We start from the raw sequence: 20,127 nt of genomic DNA, 5'->3' as shown, positions 1-20,127 counted from the left end.
CAACAGGACAGTCGGGGTAGACAGAGAGGGGAGGGAGGAGAGTAGATAGTCGAGTTCATCCAGAAAGTGAGTGAGAGGCCCAGGGGGGCGGTACAGAACAATGAGCAGGAGTTGACAGGGAAAGGTTAGTTGGACTGCATGAAATTCAAAGGTATTGACAGAGAGTGAGATGAGATCGGAGGGGACAGAAAAGAGTAAGGAGGGAGAGAGGAGAAGACCCGTCCCACCTCCCCGTCCAGTGAGACGCGGGGTATGGGACAGGACGTAGAGAGAGGACAGGGCAGCAGGAGTAACAGTGTTATCAGGGGACAGCCAGGTTTCAGTGAGAGCAAGGAAATCGAGCGAGAGGAGGGAGGCAAAGGCAGAGATGAAATCAGCTTTGTTAGCAGAAGAGTGACAGTTCCAGAGTGCACCAGAGAGTGTGCGGGAGGGGGGGAGAGGCAGAGAAATGAGGTTAGAGGGGTTGGAGGAGCAGCAGCGGAGGGAGGGCAGAGGACGAGGACGGGAGGACAGAACAGGGATGTGAGAGACAGTCATAGCAGGACAAGCAGGACAATTGTGGGCATTACTTCCCATAGGGTACTACTATACAACAAAGGTTCACAGGATTTTGTGCAATGGTCAGAGGTCGCGCTAGCTTTTCTTTTCATGCGTTCCTGAAACGTACATACCCAAAATTTTGCGTCCCGTCCATCAGATGCTAAACGATCAGTTGTTAACACAGAGGCTAATAAACTCCAGGGATGTGCATTTTGGTACATTTTTATGAACAATTAAACGCTCTGCTATATCATAGTTTAAGGAATCTCTGTCTGTGTATAGATATGCATATGAATACTGACACACTTTTCTTTATGCTTAGGGTGCGTTGGTAAACTCAATCTCAGAGTGTCAGAGAGCACTCTGACCGTTCGTAAACTCCTGGAGTGCTCTGTGGTGTCATTTGTAAACTCACAGGAGATGAATTTCGGAGTGCTCAGAGCACACGCTGGCCGCTCCAGCTTCAGAGCTGGATTCAGAGTGTTCACTTTCAAAATGGCTAACAGCTCTCTGTGGTGGATGCGGGTATATTCTAAACCTATTTTTCTATTATTTCTATATTTGTCATTTTAATGTTTTTTTAAGAAAAAAAAACATATGCCACATATTTAAAGATTGGGTTTTATAATTTGAAGCGAGTGAAGGGAAGAAGGGGGAGGGGGGAGTCGTCTACACGCTAGCCTTGTTCAACACCAGTTAGCACTGACCAGTTTTTCTTTCTTTCTTTTTTTAAACAGTACCGCCGCACAAAAAAAAAAAAAAATTCAAACTGAATAGCAGCAGTAATAATTACAGTAGTATCAGACTCATAAAAATATATAAATAAAAAAATGGTTATCAGTCTAAGAAAAGGCTATTAAACAGCACAACTGCATAATAATCATAGTTAATAATAGTACTATCAGTATTGAACCGTTTTAGGTTGTGTGAAAACTAAAGAGAAAATTCACGCTCTGGAGCACTCCGAAGAGATTTCTCGAGGTATGACACAGTCCCGGTTTTTGGGATGGAACCGCATAACAGTCTCGCGTTTTGATTGGTCCATGTGTGTCACATGAATATGCCGTCACACGAGTGGAAAAGCTTGCAGGCATCTTTAACATTGTGATCAGAGAGACAGAGAGAGAGAGAGAGATCTGCTTTCCACAACCTTTCAATTAAAATATAATGTGGTATTTTGCTGTACTAATACAACGAACTATGGGTTATTACTTTATATGAATTATCATGTTATGCACGAATGTAAGAATTGGCTTTCTGTAGTGGTGTAACCTTTTTCTTTCAAATAGCATATATCTATAATTGTGTGTGCTATATATTTTAATATCAAAGATATTTTTTCCACACTATTACAGTTTTGTTACAGGATACATTAGTTTATCTCTAATGTAATCACAGTTTTACATGTAGACTGCCCCTGTTTTCATTTACTTCCCAAATGATGAGCAGCTTTGCTTTTCAGATAACGTCCCAAATTCCTGGCCGCTCTGATAACGTCTTAGTTTCTGGGCCGCTCTGGTTTTAGATAACTTCCCAAATTCTGGGCCGCTTTGCATTTTCGAATTCAGCCCAGTTTTTGGGACTCAGCTGACAGCCGAGTTTAAGTCATGCATGCACAGTTTACCATAAACTGGATTGTGAATTCATTTAAGAGTAACCCTTCGTACATGAATCAAAGTTAATGTATTTTTTACTCTCCCCAGAAAACATTATTTCTTTTGAAGAAACAGAAATAAAATAGAAATGTAAAAACAAAAAACTTATTTCTTTATTACAATGAAGAAACTACATTGCACTTAAATAGATACATGAAAATTAATTAAAGCAGTCGTTTTCCTTTATTAAAGGCTAATATTAAAACACATTTTTGAGAAGGAACATGGCATTCTAAAAAAAGGACGTCTCATTTGCTTATGTAATGTCCATCAATATATTGTAGAGTTTCACGTTCTTTTTGGGACAAAAATGAGACTGCAACCATGAGTAGATGAAGGCTGTTTATTTTGACAATAATTAAATAATCACAAAATAAAATCATAAAGTGAGGCAAAGGGGACTGGGAGTAGAAAGTGAAAATAAATGATTGTAGTAGGTTTTCTTTTACTGTAGTAGGTAAAATCCTGTAATATGAAATGACTGATGACTCCACTTGGTAGCAGTTCAAGAAGCTTTAATACAATGCGCACAAGGGAAGATCAGCAGATGTCACAGAAACACACTCTCTTGATTATTGACAAGGTAGCACAATTATTATACAGGATTAGCATAGCAACAATAAGCAAATTAACACGTCAGCATGATTATAGAACTTTCTAGAACTTTCTCAAAGATGAAGATTCCCTTTAGAAGGGGTTGTTTTCAATTAAGCAGTTTCACCTCAAAGTGGACATAACAGCGTCCTAACTATATCCCTTTTATCAGTTGAGAAACACATTTCAAGCAGTTCTCACTAGAACGGACTGTGCTCAGAACACCACACGATAACGCACAGCACTCACAACACCACACAATTGTCCTTAACCCTTTAGATATCACATCACATATTTGCTGCTTCTTCAGTCCCTCCTTTGGACCTTTGAACAATCCGGGCCGAGATGATCCAAGTGTCGAGACAGAGGTTACTAGCACATGTCTTTACACAGTCACATCGTCCTGGGAAAGTGAGCGGGTTGTCAGTCCCATTAACCGGCCACGAGAACTAATGGATTCAGTTACCAGTCCCTGGAGGAGGCGTTTCTGCTTTTTCAATAAGCATTTAAAATAACATAACAGAGGGCTCCCGAGTGGCGCATCCAGTAAAGGTGCTCCACGTAGAGTGCAGGATGCGCTCTATAGTCTGGACGTCACAAGTTCGAGTCCAGGCTATTCCTTTGCCGACCGAGGACGGGAGCTTCCAGGGGGCAGTGCTCAATTGGCCGAGCGCCGCCCCGGGGGAGGGAGGGTTAGGTCGGCCAGGGTGTCCTCGGCTCACCGCGCACCAGCGACCCCTGTAGTCTGGCCGGGCGCCTGCGGGCTTGCCTGTAAGCTGCCCGAGAGCTGTGTTGTCCTGCGACGCTGTAGCTCTTTGGTGGCTGCATTGTGAGTCCGCAGTGTGAAAAAAAGCGGTCGGCTGATGGCACGCGCTTCGGAGGACAGCGTGTGTTCGTCTTCACCCTCTCGAGTCAGCGCAGGGGGGTGGTGGTGGTGAGCTGAGCCTAAATATTTAATAATTGGCCATTTCCAAATTGGGGAGAAAATAATAAAAAATAATTGGCAACGACCCTGGAGGGGTCAGGTGCAGGCTCAGGTGGCCCACAGTCACCGCCCCACGTGGGTCAAAACACACAGCAGGGGGCATCGGGCATACCTGACCGCCACCACCCACCGTCATACTTGCCACTGAGTTTGTGACACACCATGTTCCATTTTGCATCTGGGCACCGTGCTCGTAGCCCAGCTTCGGGTGTACAGTGGCATCCATCACCTGTGCTGACAGGTTTGTGCTACCGACATGGTCACATAATATGGCATCCCCGAATTCAATACATTCAGCTGACCTCAGATACAGCGTGGCATTAGCGGCAGTCCGGCCCACCCAGGTAATTTGCGGAACAATAACCCGCACTCCAATTACTACCCAAATACTATTTACTCTTATTCCCGTGCTGTGTCGGTTATAACTGACGGTGTATGGGACAACTAAAATAAAACATATATCATTATTACAACCTTCTGTCTGAATAACCATATTATCTTGGAATTGGCGACGTACAGGGTATCCCGTTCGTGCCAATTTCTGTATCACCTCCCGTTTCCATGCTCCCCCCTTACATTCCATTGTGCAAATCTCTAATGGCTATTATAATATCTCTGGTTAGTGCTGCTTGCATTCTATAACATCGCTCTTCCCTTGTTGTTAGATTCAAATCTTCAGATATAGCTTGTAATATAACACGTAACACATTGACAGTAATATCAACAGTTTCCTCTGTCATCTGTTCCGCCATGGCCAGCTTTTGAACAGCATCTCCTGTTCTCAAAAACTGCCCATGGTTTTCTTGTTGTTCTTCAATGTTACTTACAGAATTTAGGCCAGAATTCACAGCTCCAAACCACCCCACATTGTTCAATGTATATACATGGCTACCTTTTGTTGTCCCAATGTTTGAACCGTTTTCACCGCCGCAGGTACCACAGGGGTTCCTGAGGGTATCACAGTTTGGTATGTGATATTGGTAGTGTGGTACAGGCCTCGATATGGGCGGATGAGGACAGCGTCCCGTACCTCAGCAGCTCATTCAGTACCTAACCCACCCACCTTAATATGTTGGAGAGACTCCCCATGCAATAGCAGCTGTCTTCATGTTGAGTAATACTTACATCACCTCTTATTGCTTGTAAGAGGATTCTGATAGTTTTTTACAGTTAACTGTATTTTATCTGCAGTATGATACACTCCAGTGGCAGTGTGCAGCATACAGATAGCATTCCATGTATTAGTACCATCATTATCACACTGCTGGAATTCTGCATTGATCCCATTTATTGTTGATTGAGCAGCCCTGAACCACCCTGCCAGTTCAGGTAATACTTCACGCTTATGCCGGGTCCTGCTGACCGTTGCTATAGTGCTTTGTTGGACATATCTTAATAAACCTTCTGTCATTCGTTGTGTAAAGATTGTAACCAGTGACGGGAAGTTAGAACAGTGACGTACAAATATGAGCACTGAGTAGTTGCAAAGCACTGTGACCCTATGCCATACCACATTTTCCAATAACTGTAGTGGATCCCCAATTTCCTAAATGTTCATGTGCGAAACCTGAATTTGTGCTGAATGTAGAGCAGTTGATCTGCCACATGCCTAATTGCCACACCCCATACGGATCCTCAGGACCGCAGGAGTGAGACAACCAGCGTATAACTTCCTTGGTGTCGTTCCCCCCTTGGACTCCCTGCACATGCCGATCCACTGAGGAATGGATTCTACTTTCAGACCGGACTGACAATCGTTGGAGCTCACACTGTAGGGACAAAATGAAGTAAGTACAGGAACCTGATCCATCCCACCTCCTCGTGAGATTCGTTCCATCCCAGGTCCAAAATGAAGTAAGTACAGGAACCTGATCCATCCCACCTCCTCGTGAGATTCGTTCCATCCCAGGTCCATCACTGTCACCCTGTAAACACAAGGAAGTCATTATACGTTCAAGCTGGCCCCTGGCGGAAAAATAATTAATGTTTATACAGTTTGCATCTTAGGAACCAACCCACTGTCTCTTATTTTGTCCAGGTAACCCTGGTATAAATTAGGATCATTTATTGTTCTGAATCTCCTTCACCTCCAGTACTGAAAGCATTGATATAAGCACAGGGCAGACCACACAGGGCTTCATTGCTCATCTGTTCTTGTTTCGCAGCCCAATCAACGTAGTTGTTGCATTTCCATTTCTCAGCTTCAGTACCCCCACTTTGTTGCCATTCCAGTTCATCTCCCAAATGTTGTCAGTCCAAGCCTGATGCTTGATGTTTACTCCCGTTATGATGATAAACCCTGTTTAGCCCAGGTGGCCGTATAGTCATACACCACAACACTGTCACTGGCACCGCAACTCCACCTCCGAGCTGCTTCGGCTGTACTGTAAGAGGATATTCATATTCACAAACAAACAACTAACAATCAAACTGGTCACCACGCCAGTATCACAACCTAAAGATACCGTAATCCATTATTTTCACTAAGCTTGCATTCCTGCACTGTACTGCCTTTCCTGTCAGCACCGTAACCTGTCCACAAAGCACTGCAATTGCCCTATGACCTCCACATGTCCCACTCACCCTGGGGAATCTAAATGAACCCCCGTCTTACCAGATCCGGCAGCTCCCATAGCTTTGGTCTGTACCACACGTGGTCTACCTTGTGCAACTCAGTAGCCACCCACCGATCACATCCTGATCGTATCAATAATGCTTTCCATCATCCTCAAATAATCATAGCAACTTCCTGATGCCTGTCTGTAACAACTCAACCATAATCATACACACTTATTGCTCTGGTGCTGCCTGCTCTGTCCGACAGCAGATATACCCAATTTACTGTCTCTGTAGCCTGTTGCTGCAGAGACGAAACCCCAGCACCTAACCTTAGTTCTGTGCTCAATTGTGTAACCTCTTGTTCCCTTCACATACATCCATGCCATTTTTTTGTCAGCTAAACTGCTTCATTCCATATAAAGGGCCTGCTGAAACTGCATAATTTCCTAGGAGTTGTCTGAGCTCCGTCACCATGTTAGGGTTAGGGATCAGTGTAAGAGCCTTTTTCAGTCTGTGCTGATGGCCTTACTGTTGTAGCTAAAATACATGTCCCAAATATATTACTTGTTGTTGGAGTACATGTGCCTTTTTTGGATTGCACCTGTATCCATTCTCCTGTAGCACCGCAAGAGTGGCATTTAACAGGAGCTTCACGTCTGTAAGAGAAGAACTACACAACAACAGGTCATCAACAAACATTCTGTCATCGTCTTCTTCACCCCCCCTTTGCTCCAATCGAGGCCACCGCACGTCACTCCCCTATCTGCGCCTGCAGCCGTCGCAACATTCTTATGCATTCACCATAATCTCCTTGCGGTTCTTCCGCTGTTTCAGACTTTCCTGTAGCCTGGTGCCACTTTCCCAACAAGTTATCTTTAAGTGTCAATGCGGCCACAAGCATTGCTTTAAATTTCATTAATTCAAAAACTTGTGTTGTGTCGAGACCTTGCAGCTGTGAGATGTGCCTCCAATATCTACTACTAACACTTCTCTGCTCCTGGACAACTGCCCGGGCACCTTATCTACATATTTGCCTGTTCTCTGGCAACACCCCCAGAATCTTATCTTTTGCTGCTTCTTTGAGCTAAACTTCTAGCTTCCAGTCCTATTGCATCGCCGTTGCGATCCATATTTTATTTGAATCCACTCCATTTTATATCAATTCCTGAACTGAAGCTAGCTTCCGTTCTCAAACTGCTACAGATTTTGTCCCTTTTCACAGTCTGAGCTGCACTCTGCTATTTCGTGAACACAGTTTACGCGTTCCCACTCATACTTATGTAAAGGTCACATAGTGTTAAACACCTGCCTTTTCTAAAATGTTGCTTTATCTTTCTGCTTAAGCAAAACCCTAACCCTGACCCAAGCAATTATTAATAAAATGATCATTCTAAACTGACCTTTTACCAATATAATTCTCCAATATGACACAGAGAAAATGGAACGTTACTCTACTTTGTGGATTTTATTAAAGGTTTGTTTTCCTTTGCACCTTAAATTTACATGTTTGTTGGTGCGCTCATGGACTTTAACTCGGGTTTTATGCCAATACCCTCATCCGTCCCGCTTTTGTGACCGTTTATATAACAGGTTTTACCTATTAACAGGTTATCCTAACTCACAAATAGGTCAACATGTAATAGCCAACAGACAACCATATATCACATACAGTAGTAAATATATTAATACCCAGTTCAGAGACTCAATATTACGCTCAACTGTTGTTACCTAAAATATAACTATAGTCTTACGTGTATGGTATAATCTTCACAGCACGGCCGGCCACAAACACAACACAACATAAACACACTAAAACTGTCCTTTACAAGACACACACAAGTATCTCAGTCACAAAAATATTTTTAATATTCTCATCTAGATCCCTTAGTTTGTTTCAGGTTTAGTCTGTCTCACCACACCCTGACTTATCCTACAGTTGAAATATTTGCAGTTCACCACTGCACCATCGATAATCACGTCATTTATGATTTATTACTGTTTCAGTTATCACATTAATCTAGTTATCATCACCAAATATGCTCAGCTTAGGCAAAACAATCCCTATCCCTGTGTCCCAGCTTGCCGCAATTCAAACACTTGGGCTTACCGGTACACTCAAACCTCCGATGCCCTGGTCTGCCGCACTGATGACAGGTACTGGTACACTCAAACCTCCGATGCCCTGGTCTGCCGCACTGATGACAGTTACTGGTACACTCAAACCTCCGATGCCCTGGTCTGCCGCACTGATGACAGTTACTGGTACACTCAAACCTCCGATGCCCTGGTCTGCCGCACTGATGACAGTTACTGGTACACTCAAACCTCCGATGCCCTGGTCTGCCGCACTGATGACAGTTACTGGTACACTCAAACCTCCGATGCCCTGGTCTGCCGCACTGATGACAGTTACTGGTACACTCAAACCTCCGATGCCCTGGTCTGCCGCACTGATGACAGTTACTGGTACACTCAAACCTCCGATGCCCTGGTCTGCCGCACTGATGACAGTTACTGGTACACTCAAACCTCCGATGCCCTGGTCTGCCGCACTGATGACAGTTACTGGTACACTCAAACCTCCGATGCCCTGGTCTGCCGCACTGATGACAGTTACTGGTACACTCAAACCTCCGATGCCCTGGTCTGCCGCACTGATGACAGTTACTGGGGACCCTATTCACTGCACTTACACGCACTTTCTTCACATCCCCTTTCCCTTCTTTATTCTCCTTTCTTCTATTCTCAACCATACCTCCCCAGGCCATTACTGCGTCATACGTATTCCCGGGATTAACTCCCAGTTCAATCAACTTCTGCAGATGTGAACCAAGGCCACTTATTAACACTTGCACAAACACCTGATCCTGCTCCGTGGGGTCCTCAGACCCCGAGTAGTCCCTATACGCTTCCCATTTCTTTGCCCCATAGTCCTGTACTGCCTCCCCTTCCTTACCTAATCCTGTAACTGCACATACTTTCCTTGTTACCTTTTTTGCCTTTGTCATGGAGCACTGCATAAACTTCAATTGTTCCTGAAGCAAGGCATTCTCTGGCTGACTCACTTTCACCTTCTCTAATGCCGTAGTCAGTGCTCCCTGCACCTGGGGCAGCACACTACATATAATTACAACCCCTTTATCAGTACGATGTTTGTCCTGCTTCGTCCACCATTCTAGGTGTTGTGCTGGGGTCCACGTGGGATCCCAACCTTCATCCAACATTGACTTTTGCCATTTATTATGTTTTGTTAACACATAATCAATAACCTCAGTCATGTTTATTCACTGTATTTTGGTGCCTTCCGCACCCCTGTTACAGTCCTTTTCCGATAACTGCAACACTGCCTTTGCAGTCCTATTCCGATGACTGCAAGCCTTGTACTTATATTCTGCCTGCTACAGCTCTATTCTGATGACTGCAACACTACCTTTACAGTTCTATTCCGATAACTGCAAAACCTTGGACTTATATTCTGCCTGCTACAGCTCTATTCTGATGACTGCAACACTACCTTTACAGTTCTATTCCGATAACTGCAAAACCTTGGACTTATATTGTTTTTGCTACAGCCCTATTCCTATAACTGCAGCACTGCCTTTACAGCCTGTGACAGGCTGGCAGGGTGGTGACGTCAGGCCAGATGCAGGAACGAAACAAAACTGACACCAAATACTGCAGTTCGAAAGAAAAGACACAGCGGCGCCGTTTTATTTAAAAAATACAAAAATATAATAAATATTTAAACAGAAAAGACTTGCTCACGGAGCGAAAATAAATATTGAAACAAAACAAGTCTCGAACACAAAATAACACGATCAGGCTAGGCAATAGCCTTCACTGATCCTTTGCGTTATTCTTTTAAGTTTCATTTTATCTCGCTCTCTCAGATCTAACACACCCACCTTGAGTGCAGCGAGCTGCAGGCTTTTATGGAGGTAGTCACCTTCTGCACAAGGTTTTTAAATTATTCCTGGCAGAGGACGAGCACCAATCTCGCCTCTGCCAGAACACGTTTTAAAAATAAAGAAAACAATAACAAACACGGCGCACGCCGTCATTAACACAACGATAATAATAAATACAAATAAATCATACACCAAAAACACACGGCTTTCGCCGTCATTTAAATACAATAACTAAATCATAATAATAAACCACAAATGCAAAATAAACTGCACAGGGGCGGAGGGGGAAACCCCTTTCTAAAAATAAACAAAATACAGTTACACAGCAGGGCTCTCTACCACCCTGCTACACAGCCCTATTCCGATGACTGCAAAACCGGCTCTACAGTCCTATTCTGATAACTGCAACACCGTCTCTACAGCCCTATTCTGATAACTGCAACACCGTCTCTACAGCCCTATTCTGATGACTGCAACACCGGTCTCTACAGTCCTATTCCGATGACTGCAACACCGGTCTCTACAGTCCTATTCCGATGACTGCAACACCGGTCTCTACAGTCCTATTCCGATGACTGCAACAACGGTCTCTACAGCCCTATTCTGATGACTGCAACACCGGTCTCTACAGTCCTATTCCGATGACTGCAACACCGGTCTCTACAGTCCTATTCCGATGACTGCAACACCGTCTCTACAGTCCTATTCCGATGACTGCAACACCGTCTCTACAGTCCTATTCCGATGACTGCAACACCATCTCTACAGTCCTATTCTGATGACTGCAACACCATCTCTACAGTCCTATTCTGATGACTGCAACAACGGTCTCTACAGTCCTATTCTGATGACTGCATGTGAACAGGATGTGAGTGGTGTAAAATACAAGTGAAAGTCCAGACCAGAGTTCTCCCAAAAAGTCTGTGTTTATTTTAGAAAACACAAATATTATTATTATTATTATTATTATTATTATTATTATTATTATTAATAATAATAAACCACCCCTCTACCAGCGATGTTATCGGGGGGAACACGGCAAGTTTACAGTCCTGATAAACAAATAATAATAACACTCCTGTGACCACAATCCTCCGTGCACGAAACTGTGCTCTTTCTCCGGGGTCGTGATGAGTGCTGGTGCTGTGCTGTGTTGTGCTGTGAGGGACGTGCTCTGGGTCTTAGTGCAGGCTCTGCGGCTGCAGCTCCCGACTCTCACTCCTCCTCTGTCAGAGACAAAACGAAACAATAACAAACACACAGGCTCCTGCTGGATACCGTCATCAGCGCAAGGGGCCGTACTAACGTAGCTGCTTCCCCTTTGTACCCAGATCCTCCTCCTTGCAAGCAACCCGTTGCCATAGTTTCTCCAATAGGGGCCCGCCCCGCAGCTGATTGCAATGGAATCCTTCCAGGTACATGTAACTAAGCGCTCCCCCTAATATGGTCACCTTCCGGTTTCCGCCTACCGTCAAGGCAGTCCATCTAGGAGGAAGCATACGATCAAACTTATCCAGCGCCTTCTTTGGTCGGGAGGGAGATTTACAGTTCGAATTCTTTCTCTCTCTGTGACACTGCAACACCGATCTCTACAGTCCTATTCTGATGACTGCAACACCGGTCTCTACAGTCCTATTCTGATGACTGCAACACCGGTCTCTACAGTCCTATTCTGATGACTGCAACACCGGTCTCTACAGTCCTATTCTGATGACTGCAACAACGGTCTCTACAGTCCTATTCTGATGACTGCAACACCGCCTCTACAGTCCTATTCTGATGACTGCAACACTGGTCTCTACAGTCCTATTCTGATGACTGCAACACCGGTCTCTACAGTCCTATTCTGATGACTGCAACACCGGTCTCTACAGTCCTATTCTGATGACTGCAACACTGGTCTCTACAGTCCTATTCTGATGACTGCAACACCGGTCTCTACAGTCCTATTCCGATGACTGCAACACCATCTCTACAGTCCTATTCTGATGACTGCAACACCGGTCTCTACAGACTGCAGAGCCGCCGCCTCGGGTTACCCCGAGTGAAACTACAGTACATACTATTCAACCAACGCCTCAAGACCCCTGCTCACGGGTGTCACATGAACACACTCTCTCTCGGTTATTGACAAGGTAGCACAATATTTATACAGGACTAGCGCAGCAACAATAAGCAAATTAACACGTCAGCATGATTATAGAACTTTTTAGAACTTTCTCAAAGATGAAGATTCCCTTATAAGGAGTTGTTTTTTAGTTAGGCAGTTTCGCCTCAAAGTAGACATAACAGCGTCCTATCTATATCCCTTTTATCAGTTGAGAAACACATTTCAAGCAGTTCTCACTAGAACGTACTGTGCTCAGAACACCACACAATTGTCCTTCACATATTTGCTGCCTCTTCATGCTGTTGCTGGCATTGCTGCTAATATTGCTGTAATAAATGGATTGAGCTCAGCCTTTGCACCACGAGCTGCAGCACTGCAAGAATGAAATGTCAAACCGGGTCACGTTAAATAATTGATAAGACTAATTAAACCATTAAACCATTTAAATATAGTCGTTTTAATGCTTATTCAAATGGTCATCCTGTCACTCTAAGTATTATCTTTTTTCTTTTTGTTCATTATTTTTGGTTGCTTTTGGTCCCTTGGTCCCCAGAGACGTCTGATTCAGTGGCCAAGAGTTGCGTCGCACAGTGAAGAACTTATCTGAAGCAGCAGAGAGGCAACTGGCTGTGGTTGAGACGGAAAGATTCTGGCTGGGGATCTCAAGCACAATAGAAAGAAAGAAACGCTGATGTACAGGTAAGTAAGCTGGGCTGAGTTGAGTGGGGGACGGAGGGGGGTGATGCTGGGATGCCAGAATCGGTGTCGTGGGCTAGTCGACGAAACACTGAGGATGGAAGGTGCCCACTTGAAGACCCCAGAGATGTACCCTACTTAGCTCAATCCAGACGGTTGTCATGCTGATGCGCTGGGGAGACCGCACTCTGGTTGATCCCCGGAGCCAGCATCACAGCCGTTGTGTGTGCTGATGCGCCAGGGAGGCAAAATAAGCTGATCCCTGGAGCCAGCATTACACTTCAACCATCAACACCAGACAGAAGGATATCTACATCATCATATGGAATGAAACGTAAATGGATGGAGACACATATGGATCATATTAGTTTACTGTAAAGCTACGTCTTAGTTGGTGCTTATCTTGGCAAGAGCCGAGTTCAAATCAGCATGAAGTTTTAACATCTACTCTTGTGTAATGGAAATCTTGGCCATAATTCCTTTATTTATTATCCAATTTGTTCAATTGTTGAAGTTTCATTGTACACTGTCAGATTTGAGCTGGCTATGCTAAAAGAAATAAATAAACAATAAATAGTGTTTTTTTTTCTGAAAAGCATCTAGTTTTCTGTGGTTTTTGTTATCTTTACTAAACAGGGCAAGTCTCAGACTATATTACTTTTCTTTATTGAAGCCTGGTGTGTGCCCTTTCATTTCATGTATGACATAAGAACATAGGAAAGTGTACAAACGAGAGGAGGCCATTCAGCCCATCTTGCTCGTTTGGTTGTTAGTAGCCTATAAATCCCAGAATCTCATCAAGCAGCTTCTTGAAGGATCCCAGGGTGTCAGCTTCAACAACATTACTGGGGAGTTGATTCCAGACTCCTACAATTCTCTTTGTAAAAAAGTGCCTCCTATTTTCTGTTCTGAATGCCCCTTTATCTAATCTCCCTGGTCCTTGTTTCTTTTTTCAGGTCAAAAAAGTCCCCTGGGTCGATATTGTCTATACCTTTTAGGATTTTGAATGCTTGAATCAGATTACCGCGTAGTCTTCTTTGTTCAAGACTGAATAGATTCAATTATTTTAGCCTGTCTGCATACGATATGCCTTTAAAACCGGGATAATTCTGGTTGCTCTTCTTTGCACTCTTTCTAGAGCAGCAATATCCTTTTTGTAATGAGGTCACCAGAACTGAACACAATATTCTAGATGAGGTCTTACTAATGCATTGTAAAGTTTTAACATTACTTCCCTTGATTTAAATTCAACACTTCTCACAATATATCCGAGCATCTTGTTGTAGCTTCCTCACATTGTCTAGATGAAGACATTTCTGCGTCAACATAAACTCCTAGGTCTTTTTCATAGTTCCCTTCTTCAATTTCAGTATCTCCCATATGATATTTATAATGCACATTTTTATTGCCTGCATGCAATACTTTACACTTTTCTCTATTAAATTTCATTTGCCATGTGTCTGCCCAGTTCTGAATGCTGTCTAGATCATTTTGAATGACCTTTGCTGCTGCAACAGTGTTTGCCACTCCTCCTATTTTTGTGTCGTCTGCAAATTTAACGAGTTTGCTTACTATACCAGAATCTAAATCGTTAATGTAGATTAGGAATAGCAGAGGACCTAATACTGATCCCTGTGGTACACCACTGGTTACCTCACTCCATTTCGAGGTTTCTCCTCTAATCAGTACTTTCTGTTTTCTATATGTTAACCACTCCCTAATCCATGTGCATGCATTTCCTTGAATCCCTACTGCGTTCAGTTTGAGAATTAATCTTTTATGCGAGACTTTGTCAAAAGCTTTCTGGAAATCTAAATAAACCATGTTGTATGCTTTGCAATTATCCATTTTCAATGTTGCATCCTCAAAAAAGTCAAGAAGGTTAGTTAGACACGATCTCCCTTTCCTAAAACCATGCTGACTGTCTCCCAGGATATTGTTACCATATAGGTAATTTTCCTTTTTGGATCTTATTATAGTTTCCATAAGTTTACATATAATAGAAGTCAGGCTTATTGGTCTGTAGTTACCTGTTTCGGTTTTATCTCCCTTTATAGTATTACGTTTGCTATTTTCCAGTCTGTCGGTACAACCCCTGTGTCAAGAGACTGTTGCATGATCTTGGTTAGCGGTTTGTAAATAACTTCTTTCATTTCTTTGAGTACTATTGGGAGGATCTCATCTGGCCCAGGGGATTTGTTTATTTTAAGAGCTCTTAGTCCCTTTAACACTTCTGCCTCTGTTATGCTAAAGTTGTTTAAAATTGGATAGGAACAGGTCGACATGTGGGGCATGATGTCCATGTGCTCCTTTGTAAAAACCTGTGAAAAGTAATCATTTAATATATTTGCTATTTTTTTTCTTCATCTATGATTTTGCCATTTGTGTCTCTTAGACATTTAAACTCCTCTTTGAATGTTCTCTTGCTGTTATAATATTGGAAAAACATTTTGGAATTGGTTTTAGCCCCGTTAGCAATATTGATTTCTATCTCTCTCTTGGCCTTTCTAACTTCCTTTTTGACTTGTGTTTGCAGTTCCAAGTACTCTTTCTGTGTACTTTGTTTTTGGTCCCTTTTAAACGCTGGCCATTTTGTTTTAGATTTGGATTTGTCTACTTTTGGGATGTAATTGTTTTGCGCCTCTAGTACTACATTTTTAAAAAACAGCCATCCTTTTTCTGTGGATGTTTTCTCTATTTTACTCCAATCTACTGTTAGTCTCTGTTTCATACCTTCATAGTTTGCTTTTCTAAAATTGTAAACCTTAGCTTTAGTCATTACTTTTGGGGTTTTAAAAAATACTTCAAATGAGACCATGTTGTGGTCTGAGTTTGCCAATGGCTCTCTGACCTCTGTTTTAGTTATCCTGTCTTCATTATTTGAAAAGACTGAATCAAGGCATGCCTCCCCTCTAGTCGGTGCCTTGACAAATTGCGTTAGGAAGCAGTCATTTGTCATTTCCACCATTTCAATTTCGTCCGTCGTGCCCCCCATCGGGTTTTCCCATTTTCTGTGGGGGAAGTTGAAATCCCCCATTAGTATGGCTTCTCCTTTTCTACACGCATTTCGAATGTCATTGTATAACAGATTATTTTGCTCAGCGTCTGAATTTGGCGGTCTATAGCATGCTCCTATTATTATGCCCTTTGAATTTGTGTCCATTATTCTGACCCATATTGATCCTGCATTGTTTTCTTTGTCCTGATTTAACACCTGGGCTTCAAGACTATTTCTTATGTACAGCGCTACCCCTCTGCCTCTTCTGTCCTGCCTGTCTTTCCTATACAGTGTGTACCCACTAATATTATATTCGTCTCCATCACTCTCAGACAACCAAGTTTCTGTAACACCTATCACATCGTAGTTACTTGTTAGTGCAGTAGTTTCAAGTTCTAACATTTTGTTTCTGAGCATTCTAGCATTAAGATAAATACATTTAATAGTTGTCTTACCTGAGTTGTTGCCCTTGTTTTGATGTGGTCTCCCTTCTGTTTTTTTGTTTTCTCCCCCCTTCCTTTCTAGTTTAAATGCTTCTGGACCGCCTGAAGGATCCTTTCTCTGAGTAGATTGGTTCCCTTTCTGTTTAAGTGCAGTCCGTCCCACCTATATAGATTGTCCTTGTTGTAGAATGTGCTCCAATGTTCAAGAAAGGTGAAGTCTTCCTGTGTGCACCACGATTTCAGCCATGCATTTTGACTTTGTATTTCCAGCTGTTCATATGGTCCTTTGCAAGGTGCCGGCAGTATCCCAGAAAATACCACAGTTTTGGTCTTGTCTTTTAATTTCCTTCCTAGCTCTCTGAATTTGTTTTGCAGGGATCTTGGTCTGTCTCTTCCAATGTTATTTCTACCGATGTTGATGACTACTACCGGGTCGTCTCCTGTTCGTTCTAGGAGCCTGTCCATAAGACAGAAGCAGTCAGTTTGCTCGGGGCTGCGGAGGAGAAGGAGGCAGAAGAGGTGCTCTGCTTCATAAAAAGTGTAAGTCTGAAGAAAAGTGTTTTTTTTTGTGTTTGGCAGGTAAACGGCTTAGCCGTCCTGCGGGTTAGTTAGGTTCCCGTTGTGTTTAGCTAGTGCTCATTTAGAGCTAGGTGTTTATTTTGTGTTTTGTTTTTGTGTTTATTAAAAAATATAGCGCGTCAGCGCGTTAAAAATCCATTTCTTGAGTCCTGGGTCTATTTTTAAAGGGGCAACGAACCCGCGAGTGGTAGCAGTCTTTCCACATATGGTGTCAGAGTGTGTGGGCTCCCCTAGAGACCCAAGTATGGACAGTTTAGAGGAATTGATCGCGCAGATCAATAAGAATGCCGCTGCTCAGAAAGAGCAACTTGAGAGATGGGAGAGAGAGCTGGGGTTGGCCTCACTGAAGAGACAGAAGCAGGAGCCAACCGAACTGGACCTGTTGCTCCAAAAGTGGGAGCAGGCGAGAGGAATTCCGCTGACTCCAGCCCCAGAGCCCAGAGGGCAGGAGCCGCCTCTTCCGGAGCCCAGAGGGGAGAAGCCACCATTGCCAGAGGCACCGGTGGAAGTCAAGGGGGAGGATGTGCTGCCACCCCTGCAAGCCAGTCCGGCGTTACCGTGTGAGGTCCCTTGGCCCGGTAGTGTAGACACCGGGCTGGAATGCCCAGACCTCCCTACGCTTGACCTAGCTCCCAGGTCGCAGTACAGCCAGGCACAGTTGCTTGCCTGGTCCCTTGCTCCACTCCCCCTGGAATACCAGACGTCGCTGTGCAGGAGGACGACGTCACGGCGCAAGAGGCAGACGTCGCTGACGCTCCCCCTGCTGGTTGCTCAGTTCCCCCTTCCTACTGCTCCGCTCCCCTTGTAATCCCAGACGTCGCTGCGCCGGTTCACAGCCACGCGCCTCTGCCTGCCAGTCCGTGCTCCCGGTCACCAGCCTACGCTGTGGTCGCCCTGGACAAGCCATCTGGGTCCCTCCTCGCCGGTCCTTGGTCCCTCCCTGGAAACGCCGGAGGGACCAACCCACCCTCAAGCCTGCCCGTGGAAGAGGGCGAAAATTGACATTTCTGGACTTGAGGGTGGGTGGTCTTTTAAGGGTGGAGGGAGGTGGTCGTCGAATGGCCGGTGTCTTGAAAAGACAAGGGGGAGGAAGTGTAACACAGCAGGGAGGGGGTTAAAGCTAGTTAGGTTAGTTAGGTTCCCGCTGTGTTTAGCTAGCGCTCATTTAAAGCTAGGTGTTTATTTTGAGTTTTGTTTTTGTGTTTTAAAAATATAGCGCGTCAGCGCGTTAAAAATCAATTTCTTGAGTCCTGGGTCTATTTTTAAAGGGGCAACGAACCCGCGAGTGGTAGCAGTCTTTCCACAATTATATACAGTATATATATATATATATATATATATTGTAATATAGCGGGTTGTGAGAGACGGCAGGGAGGGGGTTAAAACCTCCCTGCAAAGAAAAACTTGTGAAAATGCACCTTTTTGTTTGATTTGTATTGCTTTATTGTTTCAATTGATTTGCTTATTGTTTAGTTTAATTGTTTGATTATTAATTATCATCCGCACCTGGGCTATTAGGGAATTAGACTCAGGTGCGGGAGTTTAAAAGGAGAGCAAGCAGTCTGCTCGAGGCTGCTGAATGGAAGGAGGCAGAGAGGTGCGCTGTCTCCGAGTAGCCAAGGAAGAGTTACAAAGTAAGTGCGGTTTCAAACCGGTGTTTTGGGAAGGACGGGTAAACAGCGTAGCTGTCCCGTGTTAGGAAGGGTTTCCTGAGAGTTGAGTTAGTGCTCCAAGAGGAGCTAGGTGTTTATTTTGTGTGTTTTGTTTTGTTTATTTTGTGTTTATTAAAAAAATAGCGCAAACGCGCTTGAGAAATCCACTTCTGTGTTCTGGGTCATATTTTTAAAGGGGCAACGAACCCGAGCGAGGGTGAATCTTTCACAATATATATATATATATATATATATATATATATATATATATATATATATATATATATATATATATATATATATATATATTGTGACAGACAAGTAAGTGGGGGAGACCCAAAAACCGGAGATCCAGACAGGAGTTTCTCAAAGAATGGTCTGTATGGACCAGGTAAGTTTATTATTTACACAAAAATAAACAAACAAAAATAATATGCCTAGCCCTGTTCGGGCCTAACTGACTTTCTTCTTTGTCCCTCACTACACAGTGAAATCACCAAACACCGCTCCACAGGGTCCAACACTTCCTGCATTGCCGAGATGACCGTTCCAGACCTCCCAGATGTGAAGAAGGCGGGCTTTCTGGTTTCCCCACCAGAAATAGTGTTCAACAAAATAAAGTTTCTTTTTTTAAAGTCTCTCACGTGTCCGTGTGGTTATTTTTATATTCAATCACAAAGTCACATGCCTTCAGGTTTACCTCTCACTCCCAGGATCCCTATTTGGCTGGCTATATTAGTTTACTTTTCCCACACTGTAGCAAATTAACATTGGCGATTTCATTCACCTGCCAATTTAACTAAATGAAAAGAAAAACACATTGCATAAACTGCAGCAGTCCTGAATCACATACCCCTTTCAAGCTTGCAACAGGCTGTGGTATTCCAGTTTTATTCCAAGCAAACTGGAGTCTGGAGTCTGTTCCCTGCGGCAACCTCCCACGAACTGCCCTGACTCCCTCAGCTTGCCTCCTTATATACCCAGGAGTCCCCGCCCATCCTGTCTCTGCCACGGAGGCTCCTGGGACATGTATTTTTTTTTTTTTTTTTTTTTACTCTCGGACAGCCATTTTAAAAAGCGACCAAGTCTAGCTTCATCACAATATATATATATATATATATATATATATATATATATATATATATATATATATATATATATAGTGAGAAAGTGTAGTCCTGGGGGGAAAAAGGACTACATCTCCCAGAAGGCCACAGGCTTCATTTGTTTAATTGTTTAATTTCATTTTGTTAATTGTTTTATTGTTATGTTTAATTATCACCTGCACCTGGCAATTATTGAAAATTAGAGCCAGGTGCAGGGTATAAAAGGGAAGCAGTCAGTCTGCTCTATGTGGCTGAAGAGTGAAGAGCCCGGTTGGGAGTTGTGTTCAACCCTAAAAGAAAAA

At 43.5% G+C, this 20,127-nt stretch overlaps 1 protein-coding gene and 1 long non-coding RNA gene across 2 annotated transcripts in view; both read left to right on the top strand.

Moving 5' to 3' along the window:
* LOC131704993 (tetra-peptide repeat homeobox protein 1-like) overlaps positions 1-20,127 on the top strand; it is a 335,084-nt gene that overhangs the window by 44,191 nt on the left and 270,766 nt on the right. The window lies entirely within an intron of this gene.
* LOC131705002 (uncharacterized) lies at positions 12,645-19,357 on the top strand. The gene is made up of 3 exons (XR_009310115.1): positions 12,645-13,050; positions 16,864-17,028; positions 19,208-19,357. It is a non-coding gene; the product is annotated as an uncharacterized LOC131705002 (long non-coding RNA).

This window comes from Acipenser ruthenus, chromosome 34 (assembly GCF_902713425.1).
Source record: "Acipenser ruthenus chromosome 34, fAciRut3.2 maternal haplotype, whole genome shotgun sequence".
Taxonomy (NCBI): domain Eukaryota; kingdom Metazoa; phylum Chordata; class Actinopteri; order Acipenseriformes; family Acipenseridae; genus Acipenser; species Acipenser ruthenus.
The sequence above is the reverse complement of the archived record's forward strand: the minus strand, read 5'-3'. Positions and strand labels throughout refer to the sequence as shown.